At 42.1% G+C, this 20,181-nt stretch overlaps 1 protein-coding gene across 1 annotated transcript in view; it reads left to right on the forward strand.

Moving 5' to 3' along the window:
* Positions 1-20,181, forward strand: part of FAM13C (family with sequence similarity 13 member C) — a 794,386-nt gene that overhangs the window by 313,509 nt on the left and 460,696 nt on the right. The window lies entirely within an intron of this gene.

The following is a 20,181-nucleotide window of genomic DNA, read 5'->3' on the forward strand; positions in this document are numbered from 1 at the left end:
GCGGCACCTCTAGGCACCCTCTTCAGAATACTACTCCTCTGGAAGGACTGCATTTGCTGTTGAGACCTGTGAAGAGAACGCTATAGGCTGCCAAGGACTAGGAAAGCGACTCCAAGCGTTAGTGGTTGACCTCCTGTTACACTGCAGGGACACAAATGTTGCACAAAGCCCACTTTCTAGGATCAGCCCAGCTGACTAGTTCCCACTGGACCTGCCATGGACCCTGCTGGTGGCTTCTGTTGGAGTGAATCCTGACCCACATGTACTGATCCTGAGATTCTGGAACCTGTGGCTGGTTTATGAATATACTTCTCATGCCTAATCCTTAACACCTGGGACTTCAAAACTTTCTACAAATTTTTTACCCGGAGAACCATCGGGAGACAAGGACCAATCTGCCTCAACTGATCCGATGAGGGTGCATCGCCACTCTGCCTGACTCCTGGTCCGCTCTTCTCTCAGCACCATAATCTGCCGATGTTGGTCCCACTTCAATTCCAGACCACAGCTTCATTGGCACTGCCATTGAAGGAGAACCAATCAACACCAGAGACATCTGGGGCATGAAAACTTTTTCCCTGCCTAAATCAACAGTTACTCCGAGGCTCCATCCTGACACCAAAATCCATCGAAGTTGAGCATCCTTTCTCAACGCAAGCCCAGTACCTGCTTCACTGAAGGCTATCCCATACCACAAGGTTTTATGGACAGAAAAAAAGCATATAATGCTGTCTACCCTAACAAATGGAGCAAACAGTGTTATGTGCTCCTCCGATGGCCCCCACTCCTTCAGACTGTCAGAGGAAGGTTTATGGCAACAAAGTAAATTTTACTTCATCAGCGTAAATCTGGTGGTTCACCCTAGTGTGATGGAATATCCTCTCCTTCAAACTCTAAATCGAGCCCTAAATTTCCCATGAATGCTTGAATTCTCAATGGGATTGAGATGGTGGGGGTGTCATCTTAGATTTTCAACTATAACTTTCCTCATGTCTTATGGCATCTTTGCTAGGCAATCATGTTACAGTGTTGTCATCAGGACTGCTGCTTTTGGATTTGTGTTTCTTTTTGGGATAATAGTTACTTTCTTTAAAGTTTGCTGAAAAGCTTTTTGAATGCTGAGAATTATTCTCGATATCTAGTATTTTTTGAACATTTGGCCTTAGCAGTTTAAGGTTTTAGGATTTATTATATTTCTTAAACAGTGGGTATTCATGAAGGACTGGAAAATATTCTTGCACCGAGATGTCTATGATTATGATATGCATAAAGACAAGATGTTTTGAGGTCTATTTAAGTATTTCAAAATCAAAAATCATTAAACGTCCATTGGACTTTTGATGCCTTTTTAATTAGTTTATTATTTCTTTTATTTTTCCGAACACAAATAGGCAACACGTGTTTTATGACCTGCACAATTATGTCTGTCACTTCATCAGGGCCAAAACTTCTAACATCCTAAAGTGCTGGCCATCTCTCAGAACGAGGCTGAATTGGTTTTCGAGGAAGGTTATTTAATTTTACTAGACAATACCTGATCTTTGGACAAACAGCTCCACACAGAGGTCCTCAGGACCTGCTATCTTGAATGAATTCACAGTAAAGTGACAGGTAGTACTAAAATGGTAGGTTATCTTTATATGTGAACTTCTAAGGATAGAATTAGGACCGCTCACCAATCACTGGTTAGTCGCATTATACGTTTTCCCACGCCAATACCAAGTATACGACTGGATCTATTGTGGGTCAGAAAAGGAAGAACCTACTACTGTATCTACCATGAATCAGATGGAGGCATTGACCTCCCTTCCCTTGCACTGAAGAACTGAAAGAACCTCGCAAAGATCAGAACACTTATCCTCCTATGGTCACAAGAATATAAAGCTCCAGTAGTGCATCTTCCATGTGATGATCCAGGGGCTCAGTGGGCACGAGGGCCTGTGCTGAAGCCCAGTCTGAAGATAGTGTTTGAACCTGCCTGGTACTTTGGAGGCTGCCCGTGAAGTTTGGAAACTCATAGAGTGACCAGAATAAGGAATTTAAGCATCCAGGAATAGTTGAAGATTAGAAAAGTTCTTATTTTTGGGTCATCTCACCTATATTTTGATGTGACAAGAGAAGCTTTAACATGACCGTGAGCAGAAGGGATCCAGTCTTGTAGAGGTTTTCAAGGACTTCTACATCTGTTATGCCAAGTCCAAAGGTAAAACTCTGGTGCACGATAAGACATCAACGTCCTGCCATTGGTGAAGCAGCCTCAATGGATACATTTTGCTGGTCTATTCCCACCTATCCTTTTGGCAACAAATTTCAGTGCATCAGTGGGACCCTGCATTCTTCATATCTGACTTTGTGGGACTCCCACCAGCCTGGCTAATCTAGAACATTTTGATTTCCATGCTTTTATCTGAGTCAGAAGGTAAATCAGCTGATTGGTGTGAACTGCTTGGCTATATCCTTTCTGTGCTCTATGATGGTCACAGACTCCTCTTGACTTACATTGGTGCCTCATGTGTTCCTGGCACATTTTGACATTCAACTTTTAAAAATTCATACGTCAGGTTAACTTAAACTAATGTTGACCAGTTTTTGTCTTTTTACCTGTTATTCAGTTCTTCCTTTTACAACATTTGTTTTGAGGGTTTTTAGTTGGTTTATTGACTTTGATGTTGTTTTACTGTTGTTTAAATAATTTACTCGCATTTCCATTAAGTAAACCCATGCCTTGTACACTGGTGTAAGGGATAAATCCAGGTTTTCTAATTCAAAAAACCCAACAAGACCCTAATTTATTACCTTTATCTGAGTATATACCTTGCTATCACCCCAGATAATAATAACGGATCCCCCAGTGGGGTTATAAGCATGTAACGCAGGAAAGCATTGTTGACATAAAAGGAGTCCCTTAACCTGTAACTCTGCTCCTGCTCTCTGAAAGGTACCATTGAGAACATTTTGAAATTTGCATCAAGGCGCGCAGTATAATAAATACCTGGAATCTGTGTGCACACGCATTTTGAGGCAAGGCAAGTCTGACAAGTGGGTAGGCAAACTTTGCCCCATCCCATCTTCTTACAATAGCACTGACTGTGGACTATCTTGGACTATCTGGATGGCCAAATTGCTGTGCAAACTGCCTAGTCAATTCACAATGAACTAAATCAAATCTGGGAATGTTTGCACAAAATTTGAAAGTCTCAGCCACTCGATTATTTAGCAAACCTGTCAAGCCACTGTGCCATTCTTTATATCTGGAGGCTTGAAATCCTAGGAGCACTGGAGGGCAATAAATCATACCTAGGCCCTTGTCGCCTTTAGCAGCTGACCCTTAAAACTCGTGTGTTAGTAACATTGGGGTTGGGGATCAGAAATAACATTCAAGATCGCTGAGCACATACCTTATCTGGATCACTAATTCTGGAATGGTTAAGAAGGAGAAAATGCACTATTTATGTATCAGTGATAGACAGGAAAATAGCCATAATGGACTGGGGATCGGGAGGTTGGACATGGAGAGTATTGTTGGACCAGCTAGTAAAGCAGAGAGAGGTTTTGTAGTAAATGGTTGGTCATTCGTTGGTTCTATTACATGGAAGGTCTTTCTTCAGGATTTTGGAGGCAGTGAGATGGCTTTTTGTACCATAGAGGCCTCATTATGGTTTAGCCAAGTTTCCCTAATGAAGATCAGGTCAGGGCTAGAGCCTAATGTCATGTCATAGATGTTCAGACAGTTCTTTTTCATTGATCTTGCATTAAAGAGGATACAAGAGAAGAGGTGGGCTGGGATAAGAGGAAATACAGTGAGAGAGAAGTTTGGGGAAAGGACGGAGAGGGGACACATGGAAAGCATTTGTTCATTCCATTAGAGCCACCCCTTTCCTTTGTCAGCTGCAAGTGTTTGCAATGTCTACATTGTGATTCATAAGGGCCGCTAGAATACTGGAATGTTAAGAGCTCCATTGAAGACAATGGAGTAGCTCCTGTTTTATAATGGCTGGTAGAAGCCCGGAGTTCCAACATTCCAAGGTTTGTCTTCTTGTTTCTCCCTGTTTAATTTAGAATATTCTATCCTTAGTGGGTGTTATTTTCTTATAGCCTTATAGTTCTTCTGCCTCAGGCTTTACCAGTTGTTAAAGGCCTTCTCCTCGTTCTAGGCCCTTACCTCGTTCTCGGCCCTTACCTGTGGCTCGGGCCTATAACTCTGGTTCAGGGCCTTCCTCAACCAATTTAGCCCTCAGTAGTTGGCTATCAGGTTAAATTGCAAATTATAATGCACTTTTGCATAATGCAAATTGAGTGGATTCAAAGTTGATTTGAGCATCAGGCATATGAACCTTTCTGTGATGGATGACTTTGTATGATTTTTCTTATAATTACAAATGTAATAAAAGGTATGGTGAGCTGTTTTTGCTCACTGTTAAATGACTTGCATTACAGGATTCACTTCTGTCTGACAGTGGAATTACTAACAGACAAATGAATGCAACAGATCAAGCCAGTACTCTTGTAGAGACCTTTATTGTGCTCATTGTGGGAATATGTCCATTTTTAACAGACTGTATTACGGATTGGACAGTACGAGTCATGACTTTTAGCCAGACTCACCATAAATTATTTATTTACTTATTTATGGCTTTTTGTGACATTAGCCTGAATTAGGCCCCTCGGGGAGTCAGAGAATTGTCCATATAGGCACAGCCCAGCGGTTATAACAGAAATATTATATTAAACATGACATAAGATCATTAGTACATCGCTGAGGTCTGGGATGATTTGCGTCATATATAGAGTTAGTTGAGATGATATACTCTTATGGAATGAATTTGACATTACAGTTCAAGAGAATTTAAATTGATATATGTGATGTGCGGTGAGAGCAGTAGAGGGTATTTTACTAGATGAATGTAAACTAGCAGTAGAGAGTCAGGAGGATTGGAAGTGAAGGCAGGAAGCCCTTGGGTGAGCAAGGGTTCAGTCGGTTGAAACATGGACATTTAAGCCTGGCTGTGTTAAGATTTGGGAAGGTACAACTATCTGCAACAGTGAGGGAGAGAGAGAAATCTACCTAAAGGAATGTTCAGTGTCTAGTGGGACAACTGTCCGCTTTGTTATAAATGGTTTTCTGGTACTGGGCCATATGGTCACAAAGACTGGTGCGTTATAAAACTGTTGCTGAGTGCTTTGCTCCCCAGTGCTGTCAGGCTAGAAGTATTTGCACATCTTGTATTCTTCTTGGCTGAGGTCAAGACCACAATATATTTAATGAGACAACCTAAGAAGATAATCCATTACATTCAGCACCACTTTCCTTAACACTCACCCGGCTGCTTCGCAAATAAGAGGTGTGAATCCACAAATTCAATCCACCAGTAGGGAGTAATCCAAAAACTTGCAATGAGGTGGAAATTGTAACAGAAGAGAGTGTTTGAATTTTAGATTAGCTTTCTCAGTATGACAAATTTGTCTTTGCTGAGGAAGATGTTAATATGCAAGCTGCCTTGATTATATCCTTGGAAACACTTTGCACCTAATCTGTACAAGTGATAATGCTCATCCGTCTAATTCCATTGGTTCAGTAGCAATCATTAATCACGCACTACAAATAAACAAATATACAAGCAAAATAGTTGATTTCAAAAGCTAGTTCAACTGCAGGGGCATAGAAAGCGATGCATTAAAAGGAGAGCCTGAAAATGACTGCACACTACTTTCTTCAGAACAGAGCAACCATAGAGATCTTATTAGGGCCGGGCAAGCCTGTAAATCCAGAAGAGGAGCTGAGCCAGAGTCGAACCGGTGCTCGACATGCTGCAAAACAAGTCACTCTGTTTAAAAATATATCGCACAAGAATATATACAAACATAAGACCCAACATCTCCCCCTTTGTTAAATAAATAGTAGGAACACATATATACAAAAATACAGATCATAGCTCCTCGATCAGTCATCACTGTGGTCACACCAGTCTCCCAGATGTAGTTGTAGAAGAGGAGGGTCGCCTTCATCTGGTATTTCTGGTGAAGAGTCCGATGCTTGACTTGGGACCTCAGATAGACTTGCCTCACTTGTGATATCACTTGTGATATCTGGATCTGATGAACATTGAAGCAAATGCTTGAAGTGCGATGAGTCTCTGGTTATGGACTTTCTCCTGTCATGGAATGATGAATGGAATGGTAGGCCCGGAAGACTGGGCATAAAGCTGACTTGAGGTTGATTCCTCCAGCGCAGCATATTCTATCACACTTTTCAATATACTCATTATTTGTTCAACTACGCCAATTGCCTGTGGCCGAACAGGTGTAATTTGCTGATGTTCAAACTATTAAAAAAGTCCTTGAACTCTCTTCTATTGAGTGGTGGGCCGTTTTCAGATTTGAGAATGGAAGGAACTCCATAAGCAGCAAAAATGTATTCCAGCTTCTCAATGGCTTTGTCGTGTGTGGTTGATGACAAGTCTTCCACAAGAGGGAACCGTGAGTACTCATTGACAACTACCATGAGATGATGTCCATTATTTAGGGGTCCGTAAAAGTCAACCGCAATTCTCTCCCAGGCTTGTTTAGGAAGATTGAACATATTCAGTGGGCCATTTTGGGAAACAGACAGGTGTACAGATCACAAGCTTTCAGTTCCCTTTAAGCTCATTCATTAAGGCGCAGGAACCACACTCGATCACCAAGAGATTTTTTAGTGGTCGTAATGCCACAATTTCCTTTGTGTGCCAGTTCAATAACTTGTTGCCTCAGCTTTCAGTGATAAAAATTCTTGCCCCTGTCAAGATGACATCATCACATGTAAAATAATGTTTTTCCTGAACATCCTTGAATTTCCTGTACTCAACATCATCAGTAAGAGTTTGAGCCGATTCCTCCATGACCGCATCGAGCTTGATTTCACAATGAAATTGATGTAGACCCCAACCTCTTTGGACATTGTACTATGACGTGGCAATGGCACTTGCGAAAAGAAGTCTGTGTGGTTTTGATTCTTCCCCATCCCTTGCACAATAGTGTAATCATACTCCTGCAGACGCAACCCCCACCTCTCGGTGTGAGGTGGCATTATGGCTTTTGGATTTCCGAAAGTGGTGAGCAATGTCTGATGATAGGTGATAAGGGTGAAATGCTTTCCGTACAGACACTCGTGGAAGTGTTCACACACCCATATTTCAGTTTAGGTTGAGAATAAGCATGTTCGGCTGAGATAGACACTGGCTAGCATGGGCCACAAATTTGCCTCTGAGCATTGGGCTGTCCATTGTGTTGGGCAAGGATCACACCCAACGCCAATGAGCTTGCATCTGCCACAGTTTCTGTATGCAATTTAGGATAAAAGTAAGCCATTTCAGTTGCATTTTCAACTGCGTGCTTTATTTGCTTGAAACTTCGTTCTTATTCAGATGACCATTCAAATGAAACATCTCGCTTTGTTAGTTCTTTTAGAGGGACTCTCACAGTAGCAAAATCACAAATGTACCTGGTGCATTAGCTGGCAATGCCTAAGAAAGATTGCAGCATGGTCTCATCTTCTGAGGGGCAAGTAGACAACAATGATTGTACCTTTTCGGGGTCAGGCGTCATTCACTTTTCAGAGAAAATATGTCACACTTCTGTACATTTAATGTGAGACCTGCATCAGCAAGCAGACGGCATACTTGTGTGAGTACTTTATCATGTTCTTTTCGTGTAGCCCCAAACACCAATATATCATCACTGTAATTAAACGCATGAGCGACAGGCTGAATTATTTGACGAATTACATCTTGAATAATTTCTACAGCTAACAACACACCAAAACTGAGTATTTTATATCTGAACAAGCCAACATGAGTTGCAAAAGTAGTATTGTACCTACAGTTCTCTTCCAGTTCAGGATGATGTAGCCTGTGTTCAAATCAAGGCAAGAGAAAACTTTAGTGCCATTCAGCTGCATAATAATGTCTGGCTACAATGTGGAGATCTGGAAGTCTTTCTCTCTCAACTGGTTTGTTGGCCTGCCACATATCAACACAAATGCCCACGGAACCTCCAATGTCCTTTTTTAACACCACCACAATGGGTGAAACCCACAGCATCAGACCAGTAGGGCTCTCGATGATGTCATGCTTTAACAGTGCCTCTAGTTCAATGGTGTCGCTGTGCAACAGGGAAAATTTCTTCATTATTGTGAAGCTGCCCCTTTATTGTCTTAAGTTTCCCAAATCCATGAAACAATATTGAAACTTGACTCGCTATTTCAGAATAAGCATTCAAGCTGTAGTTAATAGAGACCAGTCTCATGTCAGCAGCAGTATCGAAGCTTAATAAGCATCCACTACGTACCCTGGAGGACATGAATTTGTGCTTGGACTGTCGCCTTAGTAGCCAGACATGTTGTCAGCTCCGTTCTGTACTTTGTTTTGTGCTCCACCTCTTCTCACGCTCATTGCCTTTTTTTTGCCTTTTAAGCGTCTTATTGTTTTATCTCTTTGACCCCTGTTCATCCTTTTGCACCTATCTTATTTGCACACCTTGTATCCTTATTGTTTGTACCGCCTTGAATTTGAACTGTGTGTGGGGGTGATGGGAGTGGGGAAAGTCGCTGTCTCCTGGAGTGCCAGCTAGACCCGCCATCTTGGTCTGCTGCGCTCTAGTTGTTCACTCAGTCAGGATTTTAAAGGCACACATTGGACGCATGCAGCGGGCACGCCAATGGTGCACTGAATGCTCACTTAAGGCAAGCCCGTCTGTGCCCATCACCATCCCGGATGCAGCCAGCGCCAGCCACGCTGCCCAAGTGCACTAAGTGGTCGCCCCAGTATAGGTACAGTAGCTCAAAACTCTTGCAACTTGCCCCTAACAAAAGCTGCTGTGACGGCTATTGGGATCTTTCAGAAGTAAGCGCCTGGAACTGTGGCTCATGCTCCTTTAGGTTGGTCCCGAGCTACACTCCGCCGCTCCCTCCCAGAGGACAGATACAAGGCAAATAGCGTACTCACATGCTGAGAGCGGCACTGGTTAATGCCCGCTCTGTACCTAAGCTGAATATCTATGAACCTACTTACCGATGAACCACTTGACCTCCTATTTATCACCGAAATGTGGTTATCAATGGACTCCAGCCCAGTGATTGAGATGGCCATCCCAGATGGATTTAAAATCATCAGGCTCGACCGCAAGGAGGGCCTGAGTGGGGGCTTAGCAATTGTGCTAAGGGAGGATTGGGATTGTAAATGGAATGTTCCTAATGAGTTTACGAATGCAGAGGTTCTATGATTCTGTGTCAATAACTCCCCCCATTAGTCCGTGGGTGGATTCTTTATCTATAGACCTTTCCCAGCCGGCTTGTTCCAGGCAGCCCTGGATACTGTGATTACCCTACTGATGCTACAATACTCCCAATTTTTATGTTGATAATAGTGACTCAGGGGAGGATTTGGAACTTCTCGACTCCTTAGAGCAAGTACAGCTTAACCCCTTGCCCGCGGCCGGAATTCCGCTCCTGTGCTGGACATTCCGATCGCGGGTGTGGTCATGACGGCCCCCAGCCGTCATCAGCACACGAGCACTGTGTGCCATGACGGCTGGGGGCCGTCATCAGCATGGAAGGGGTTAAGCACTGGGTTGCTCGTCCTACCTACCAAGGTGGGCATATCTTGGATCTGGTATGCTCTAATCTGCCGTTATCGCTGGAACCTCCCCGCCCAGTGATTTTGTCAGATCACTTCCTTGTTAAATTCTCATGGTGTATCCTTGATAACCTATCTCATGACAGTAAGACCCACAGCTCTCATGGGAGAATTCTCAAAAGGATTTATCCTGGGGAATTTAAAGATGTACTGGGTGGGTCCATCCCTGTGCTTTCAGGTGATATGGAGGAGGCCCTATGCAGCTACCATTCCTGGTTCACTAAGGCGGTTGATCAGTTGGCACCCCCTTTTTGTGTCAAAGGCTGCAAGAAATCCCCGTCCAAGCTTTGGTTTTCCTGCCGCCTCAGGCTACTCAGACAAAAATGTAAGCAGCTTGAACGCAAATGGAGGTGTACCTATAGCCCACTTGACAAAGAGATTCTAAAAAAGACTCAAAAGGTGTACTATGCTGCCATTTGTAAAGAACAAAGCTGATACTATAAGGAGTGTATTGCCCTGTCGGGCAACAAAGCCAAAGACATTTTTTCCATTGTGAAAGACTTCAAGTCCTCCAATGCTGAGAGTCGAGCCATACCACCATAGCCAGGCTGGTGCATGGCATTGGCTGACCACTTCACGGATAAGGTCAGACTTGTTCAATCCAACCTTCAGAAGGCAGCGGCGGTCCTCTTTAGCTCCAAGGTCCCGATCCCCAACATAAATTAATGACCTTTGAGGGCATTTCTCGACAAGACTCTCTTGTGGCACTTAAGTCACTTAAATCAGCCTCTCCTAAGGATCCTTGCCCCTCCAAGCTGCTTACTGATGCAGCTGGGCTAATTAACCCAGCCATTAATAAGCTTCTTAATTCATCAAGGTCCCTTTGGCCTGGAAGCAGGCTAAGATCCTTCCTCTTCTCAAGAAACTGTCTTTGGACCCCTCTCTATCCTCTCATTACCGTCCTATCTCGCTTCTACGGGCAGTGTCAAAAATCCTTGAAAAACAGGTCTATACTCAACTGTTGCGCTTTGTTGAGAGTTTTAAACTTCTCCACCCTGCTCAATCTGGCTACCGAGCCCGGCATAGCACTGAGTCGGCGCTGGTTGAAATATCAGAAGCTATTTGGGAGTCACTCGATGTGGATGGCAGGGCTGCCCTGGTTTTGTTGGACCTTTCTGTGGCATTCAATATGGTTCCTCATGCCCTGCTGCTGGCCCGCCTGCGGACTCTCGGAATAGATGGTCTAGCCTGGAATTGGTGTAAATCTTACTTGGCGGATAGATCCTAGCAAATCTGGATCCCTTTTTTGCAGCCCCTCCCCAAGCTTTGGACACTTGGGTTCATCAGGGCTCATTATTGAGCCCCCTTCTATTTAACATCTATATTTCTCCCCTTATTCAGTTAGCCGAAGATTCTGGGAATTGTTCCAGAGAGGCAAACTTTGGGCGCACTCACAGAACCTTTAGAATGCCCTAGCACCAATTTTAGTACCTTACTCCTAAATGGCACAGGAGGAGTGAAATGCACCAATCAATCTGAAATTCACAAAATGCATATAGGATGCTGCTATTCATGGGGAGGTTTTTTTGTTTTTAAAAAAGAACAGGGAAACTAATAAACACAACCTTCCTTCATTTCTTGACCTTGCATATGAGCAGGTTATGTACTTCAAAGTTACGCATGTGTGCGGTTCCAAAAATAATCATGTCAGCTAACTTTGTGAATGCATTTATTGTGACTGTTTACGCAATGCTTAAGATATATATGACTGGATGGGGCTCACTGGAAATGTTTGTAAAGTTCATAAAAATGTCAGTTATGTGAGTAGGTGTAACTTACTCATATTGGGTCCTCTTGACAATCTGCAGGGACCCTTAGGATTAAAGAGGAATTAATTTCCCAACTCAAAATGCGACACAGGGTGTGTTTGCTGACATGTCACCTCAGGCCCCGCCCCCTTCCTTCACCATTGTGCAAACGCGTTCCCTGGCAAGTTGTAAGATGGGGAATTAATTGACCTTCAATACTGAGGGTCCCTGGGGGCCAACTAGCCTACCAGGTACCTCCAGTATGTGCCAGGGAGCTGCGTTGCAGAGAGATGTTCAGAGGCCATGCCCCTTTTTACACCTCCCCTTATTCAGTTAGCCAAAGATTCTGGGGCCAAAGGGATCTGTTATGCTGATGATACTCAGACGCTGTTCTCTTGGTACAAGTACAGCATGACCAATTGCTCCCAGGTTAAAGCCTGTCTCTCTGCTGCCTTTCATTGGCTGGCTAAAGCTCAACTAAAATGTAACGGGGACAAAACAGAAATTCTCCTCTTTGGGAACATTTAGTTCAGATAATCTGATCACACCACTCACCAGAAAACCAGGGAATCGACAGGGGTGATGACTATGTCCCAACCCCTCCTGAATATCTCTCAGAAGCACTGAATGTTGAGACAATGACTCTGGCAAATATCCAAAAGGGGAAGAGGTTTTGGGATTAGAGAGAGAAACAAGAAGAGATCTAGGGCCGGATGTAGGTCGGTCGGTAACGGCCGAAAATCGGTATTTTCGGCCGTTACCGACCGGTATTTACGAAATGGTATGTAGGGCCACATATTTTACAGATTCGGTAAATTTACCGATCGGTAAATTTACCGATTCTGTAAAATACTGAATCGGTATTTTTACCTATTCGATAAATTTGATATGTAGGTGGGACTCTTCTGAGTCCCACAACCCTTACCGAATCTGTATTTTACCATCAAATATATTTGAGGGTAAAATACCGATTCCGGTGTGCATGCACATGTGTGCATGCACACCTATGCCATATGACAGGCAGACCTGCCCTTAGGGCATGTATGCCTGCCACATGGCACCCAAGCCTCTTTTGGGGGGGCCAGAGGGTGTCAAAGTGACACCCGCTGCACCCTTGTGAAATTCGGTATTTACTGATTCGGTAAATACCGAATCGGTAATGCCCATTCATTCCTATGGGCTTCAAAGCCCATAGGAATGAATGGGCATTACCGATCGGTATTTACAGAATCTGTAAATACCGATTTTCTCCGATTCGGTATTCCAGCACATCTGGCATACCTACATACCCACCCCTCTGATTTACCAATTCTTAATTACCGAATCGGTAAAATTCGGTAATTAAGAATCGGTAAATCAATCCTACCTACATCTGGCCCTAGATTGCTTCTGTTATCTGGACCTGCCAGGATAGTATGCGCTGAATTGTCTACTTCTGTCTATTCTTTAATGTTTACTAAAAGGGGAAAACAATACGTTATAATTACTTTTCTATGTGCTTCGAATGACTACATTTTATACTACAAAAGATTTGCCTAATCACCTGTCCTTTTTTTGCGTTCTGTATGCGCAGTTCAAAACTTGAACAACTTCCTGTGTCAAAATGCATTCCCTAAGATCAATAAGCCTGCAATACTGCATGAAGGATAATACACTTTGATGAGAACAAAGAAATATTGTACGTCTTTAAGTCAAATATCTCAAATCTAGAGGTGGCATTACCTTTGTTTGTTTTATCAATTCTGGGTATTTGATACTTGGTCAGGAAGAATGTTTCTGTGTTAAAACACTCCACCAATTACAGTGGAAAAGAGATTAACAAGACCTTTAAACACAATCACTGGAATTATACAATTATCATTCTTGATTACTAATAAAGGCTCTTAGTTGTCCCAATGTCTTATGTGCATATTGTTTCTAGGGCGCACATTATTGTCCTAAACCTTCTTGCATTCAAAAGGTTTCATAGTCCAATAATTTAAACTAAACACAATCTGACTTAAATGAAAGTGTCACAGGATTTCTTAAAAGCATGACCGGAGTTCTTAAAAACCTGAAATGCCCAAGAGAAAGTAGACGCTTAAACCAAATAGAAAAAAGAAAGACTATAGAGTCTCTGCATGTTTTCAGGAGTTCACAGGACTTAGCTGTGGTTTCCTTGAAGATCCGAGAATGATCTGGCTTCTTTCCTTGCTACGGGATTACTGGAGCCAAAAACTGATGCTCCTCCGGATGATGGAGAAACTGACGACGACGCTCTCCTCCTCTGAAAGGCAAACGAAGTCAAGCGCGGAGTACCGGGCTGACTTCTATGTATAGTTTTTTGTTTATAAGCATTGCCGGTCACGGGCTACAGAACAACGTGCTGAAAACGTGTGATGAAACTCGAGCATAATGAGAATGAAGCACGTGTATTTAAACCAGACGTACATTTGTACCTTTATTTAGAATAAGGTGATGTGATTAATAAGACATTCTTTTATTCAATAATAAACATCATAATCATAAATATCCCCTGCGAAGTTTCAAGTCTTGATTTTACCATACCTTAAGTTATAAAAAGATTCCTTTTACTTTAGCGAGGAGTAACATTATTAAAAGTGGATCCTTGCGACTAGATACATAATGAGCAAGACAATCCTGCAGCATTAGCATGTGGCGTTTCCTAACAGTCCTACCCTGCAAAACCCCTGATACTGGTTGTGGTTTGGAGGGATATTTACGATGGAATTGCCTGATCAATTGAGGGGCATGGACAGAAGCAGAGGGTTCCCAGGAATTGTCCTCTGCATCATACCCTTTCCAACTCAACAGATAGTACTAAAATCCACCTTCTCTTTTGGAATCCAGAATTTTGGCTACCTCATACTCCCAATGACCTTTAATTCGTATTGGAGGAGGAGGAGGAGGAGGACCTGGTCGTGTATCTTTGGCATAGGGTTGTAGCAAGGTAATGTGAAAAACTGGATGGATGTGATAGTCGTTAGGCAAGATGAGTTCTACAGTAACTGGATTAAATATTCTTTTAATACTGAAAGGACCTAAGAAGCGGGGCATTCATTTGCGAGAACCTTCTAATCTTAAGCTTTCTGATGACCACCAAACCCTGTCTCCAATAGCATAAGCAGGAGCACTCCTTCTGTGTTTGTCAGCCTGTTTCTTAACTTGTTGTTGGTATGTGACAATATGAGAATGAGCCTTTTCTTGTATCTTATGAAGTTGAGCATGATGTATGGAGACAGCGGGAACTGGGTCTAGGGTTGAATTTTGAGGTAAGGGTAGCAGTCTTGGATGATAACCTAACAAGCAATAAAAGGGGGACATTCCTGTTGCTGAATGAACGGAGTTGTTGTATACACATTCAACCAATGGTAAATATTTATCCCACTCTGTAGTTAAGGTAGAGAAATAACAACGTAAAAGTTGTTTCAGGGTCTGTTTCAAGCGTTCCGTCTGACCGTCCGTCTGTGGATGATAGGCTGAGGATAGACGCACATCTATGTTCATTGATGAGCAAAAACTACGGCAGAACCATGACACGAATTGGAGGCCTCTATTGGATACAATAGCTGTTGGAAGACCATGCAACTTGACTATATGTTGCACAAAAAGGTCTGCCGTATCTTTAGCAGATGGGATTTTCTTTAAAGGGACGAAATGAGCTATTTTGGTTAAATAATCAATAACTACCCAGATGATTGAATAACCATTTGAAACAGGAAGATCAGTGACAAAGTCCATGCTAAGGATTTGCCATGGAGCTGATGGTGTGGGCATGGATTTTAAATCACTTGCTGGAGCTTGATGGGGAGTTTTAGGTTGACTACAAACAGAACAATTCTGAACGTAATTCTTGACATCATCAATGAGCATAGGCCACCAGAAAAACCTTTGACATAAATCGATATTTTTCTTAACACCTGGGTGACCAGAAAAAACAGAATCATGGGTCCAAGATAGAATAGTTTGTTGTAACTCCTGGGTTGGGACATATAACCGGTCATCTTTATACCAAAGGTCTCCTTTTTTAACTAAATTAGATAATATGGGAGACTAACTTTGACCCTTTTTAATTCAAGGTACAAATTCTTGAGTAACAAAGAGGGCAACTACTTTATCCTCAGGGTTAACTGATTTTACTTGATCCGTGACTGTTTCATGACTGTGATAATTTAAACGAGACAGAGTGTCAGTCTTTTGTTGGTCCTTGCCAGGTCTAGAAGTGATAATGAAAACGAATTTGTTAAAAAAAAAAGGAGTTGACGTGGTGTTAAAGCCTTCACACGTTGATAGAATTGTAAATTACTATGGTCAGAATAAATAGTTACGGTATGACAGGCTCCTAACAGGTGGTGTCTCCATTCTTGGAAAGCTCTTAATAGCCAGTAACTCTCTTTCTGCCACAGTATAATTTTGGTCTGCAGGTAATAGACTTTTTGAAAAACAGGCCACCGGATGGAGTTGTCTTGTGTCTGGATCTCTTTGGGATAAAATCGCTCCTACTGCCTCCAAAGAAGCGTCTGCTTCTACATAGAAAGGCTGTGTAGGATCTGGGTGATGTAAAATGGGAGCTTCAGTGAAGGCTTTTTTTTTAGAAGTTGAAAGGCTTTCTCAGCTTTATCTGACCAGTGAAATCTAACCCCTTTTTTTTAGAAGTTGTGAGATTGGAGAAACAGTGGCAGAGAAAGTTGGGATAAATCGCCAATAAAAATTAGCAAATCCGAAAAATCTCTGGATGTCTTTAACAGATCCGGGTGTGTCTCACCGTAAAACAGCCTGCACCTTAGACTGATCCATGGCTGTTCCATGAGATGAAATAACATAGTCCAAAAGTCTACTGTGATGGCATGAAAAATGCATTTGTCTAATTTAACAAAAAGGTGATTTTCCCGTAAACATTGCAAGACTGCTCTAACATGATCCACATGCTCTTCTGTGGAGGAAGAATAAATCAGTATATCGTCAATGTAACAAATGACGCAAATGTCCAGAAAGTCCTGTAGAACTTCATTAATGAAGTACTGGATCGCCACAGGGGCATTGCCGAGCCCAAACGGCATTACAGTGTATTCAATTAGGCCAAATTTTGTTCTGAATGCCGTCTTCCACTCATCTCCTTTTTTCACCCTGATTAGGTGATAAGCACCTCTCAGGTCTAATTTAGTGAATATTACGCACTTGAGCCAGAAGAAATGGTATGATTGGAAGAGGGTACCTATTTTTCACCGTAACCTTGTTAATGGCTCTATCATCTATGCAGGCCCTTAATTCTTTGTTCTTCTTGGGAACAAAGAAAAGGGGGGAACTCACAGGGGATGTGGAATACCGAATAAAACCTTTTAACAAGTCGTCTAGGTATTCTCGTAAATAATGAGTCTCAGGTTCAGACAAAGCATAAACTCGACTACAAGGAAGTGTAGCTCCTGGAACCAGATCTATACAACAGTCGTATGACTGGTGGGGTAGTTGAGATACCTGTACTTCAGAAAAAACATCATGATAATCCTCATACTCCTGAGGTAAACCAGGAATCTGGTAATCTGTACCTTCCAAGACAGAAGCGCAATGCAAGGGTGTAATAGGTTGTTGTTGTTGCTTATAACAACACTGAGAGCAATGAACATAATCCAAGTTGACAGTTATTTTCACCCAATCGATCTTGGGGTTGTGCACCTCAAGCCAGGGAATTCCGAGGGTAGCTCCGAACATAGGAATGTCAATTAAATCAAATTGAATTTGTTCTGAATGGCTATCGGCACAAACCATGGCAATAGGACACGTTTGAAATTGGATCAGACCGGACGCTAGTTCCGAACCATCAACTGCTTGAACGGGTTCGGGGACTGCCTTTTGTATAGGAGAAATACTCAAAGTTTTGGCCAATCCAATATCCAGGAAGTTGCCTGTAGCCCCGGAGTCTAGAAGAATCGGAACTACTTTTCTTTTCTGAGCAGCTAGGATCAAGGTTACAATAATAGTTTAGTGTCTAGGAGTAGGTGTAGCTGTATTAGCTAAATATTGTAGAGAGACCCTAGAATCTAACCTGCTCGATAAGGTGGTCTCTTCCCTTATCGGGCAGATGAGATTTCTGACTTTTCCGGATATGCAACAACTACGTTGGCGTTTCCTACCACCTTACGCGGTGAGCTTGGTCTGATAGAGCAATAATGAGCAAAATGCCCAGGTTTGCCACAGTACAGGAAGAGCTTTAACCATCGCCTACGGTCTTTTTTGTCTTTGGTCAAGGGTCCGCGAACACCACCAATTCTGCATTGGTTCTGATGTACCTGTATTAGACTCGGAGAAGTTTCTTTTTTCTCTCGTCTTAAAAAGAGTAGTCTAGTATCACCACAAGTTTTCTCGCCTTTTCTTTCTCCTAACCGATGATCTAGCTGAATTACCAAATCAATAAATTCAGAGTAAACAGTTGGTGGATCAACAATTTGGGCAAGAACGTGCTTCAATTCGTCTCGTAATCCCCTAAAAAACAAGGAAGTACTTTCTCTTCAGGCCATTCGGTTTCGGCAATGAGATGATTAAATGATGTAATATATGTTAACAAGTCCTTGCTACCTTGACGCAAATTGAGCAATTCGTTATCACTAGCTTGAATGAAATGATGTTTAGCAAACAACTTACGCATTTCTTTTTTAAATCTTGGATAATTATGTAACAATGGATCGTCTCTTTCGGCGAAGGGAATAGACAGGTAACCACTATACCTCCCAAGTATGATAAAACAAAAGCTATTTTAGTTGCACCGGTGGGGAAGGCTGCAGGGCGGCATAAAAAGTGTAGATGACATTGATTCATAAAAATCTTGTATTTGTTATTGTCTCTCGAGAAATGTATCGTAGGTGCTAAAGGAACGGGTGTAGGTGTGGTTACAGAGACATTTACAGGTTGAACAGTGGAAACATCAGGTGGGGTTGCACCGAAGGTAAACCGAGGAGTTTGAACAACTACTTTAGGTTTTACAGAACGGTCCTCCTAAGGCATGTCACATGGTTTGTAACGTTGAAGGTCTGTCTTCAACACCGCATTCTCATGTTTCAGGGATACTACCTCTTGTTGTAATTCCGCAAGTATTTCAGGGAATTCTTGCATGGTGGGAGAACCCTGATCTGCAGTACTATCATCTGTGGAAAAGTCCATCGCCCAGGTCGATGTTATTTTTTGTGACTTGACTTTCTGTTAGTTCAGATAATCTGATCACACTACTCACCTGAAAACCAGGGTTTCGACAAGGGTGATGACTATGTCCCAACCCCTCCTGAATATCTCTCAGAAGCACTGAATGTTGAGACAATGACTCTGACAAATATCCAAAAGGGGCAGGGGTTTTGGGATGAGGGAGAGAAACAAAAAGTAGAGTTCTGATTGCTCCTGTTATCTGGACCTGCCAGGATGGTATGTGCTGAATCGTCTACTTCTGTCTATTCTTTAATGTTTACTAAAAGGAGAAAACAATACATTATAATTACTTTTCTATGTGCTTCGAATGACTAAATTTTATACTACAAAAGATTTGCCTAATCACCTGTCCTTATTATGCGTTCTGTATGCACAGTTCAAAACTTGAACAACTTCCTGTGTCAAAAAAAATGCTTTTCCTAAGAATAATAAGTCTGCAATTCTGCATAAAAGATAATACACTTTGATGAGAACAAAGAAATATTGTACGTCTTTAAGTTAAATATCTCAAATCTAGAAGTGGCATTACCTTTGTTTGTTTTATCAACTCTGGGTATTTGATACTTTGTCAGGAAGACGTTTTCTGTGTTAAAACACTCTTTGCCAATTACTGTGTAAAAGAGATTAACAGGACCTTTAAACACAATCACTGGAATTATACAATTATCATTCTTGATTACTAATAAAGGCTCTTAATTGTCCCAATGTCTTATGCACATATTGTTTCTTGGGTGCGCATTATTGCTTATATATGGCCTTTTTGCATTCAAAAGGATTCATAGTCCAATAATTTAAACTAAACACAATCTGACTTAAATGAAAGTGTCACAGGATTTCTTGAAAGCGTGACCGGAGTTCTTAAAAACCTGAAATGCCCAAGAGAAAGTACGCGCTTAAACCAAATGGAAAAAAGAAAGACTTTAGAGTCTCTGCATGTTTTCAGGAGTTTGTAGGACTTAGCTGTGGTTTCCTTGAAGATCCGAGAATGATCCGGCTTCTTTCCTTCATATGCCGGCAGCGGGATTACTTGAGCCGGAAACTGCCACTCCTCCGGATGATGCAGAAACGCGGAGAAACTGGTGACGACGCTCTCCTCCTCTGAAAGGCAAATGAAGTCAAGCGTGGAGTACCGGGCTGCCTTCTATTTATAGTTTTTAGTTTATAAGCGTTGCCGGTCACGCTACAGAACAATGTGCTGAAAACGTGTGATGAAACTCGAGCATAATGAGAACTAAGCATGTGTATTTAAACCAGACGAACATTTGTACCTTTATTTAGAATAAGGTGATGTCATTAATTAGACATTATTTTATTCAATAATAAACATCTTAATCATAAATATCTCCTGCGAAGTTTCAAGTCTTGATTTTACCATACATTAAGTTATGAAAAGATTCCTTTTACTTTAGCGAGGAGTAACATGATTAAAAGTGGATCCTTGCGACCAGCTACATAATGCTCAAGACAATCCTGCAGCATTAGCATGTAGGCGTTTCCTGACAGGAACTGCCCCCGCAGCTCTGGCACTCCTTCTGGCCAGGTGAGCTCCTTTTACATTCTCCCCGCGA

The sequence above is a fragment of the Lissotriton helveticus genome, chromosome 5_1 (assembly GCF_964261635.1).
Source record: "Lissotriton helveticus chromosome 5_1, aLisHel1.1, whole genome shotgun sequence".
Classification (NCBI taxonomy): domain Eukaryota; kingdom Metazoa; phylum Chordata; class Amphibia; order Caudata; family Salamandridae; genus Lissotriton; species Lissotriton helveticus.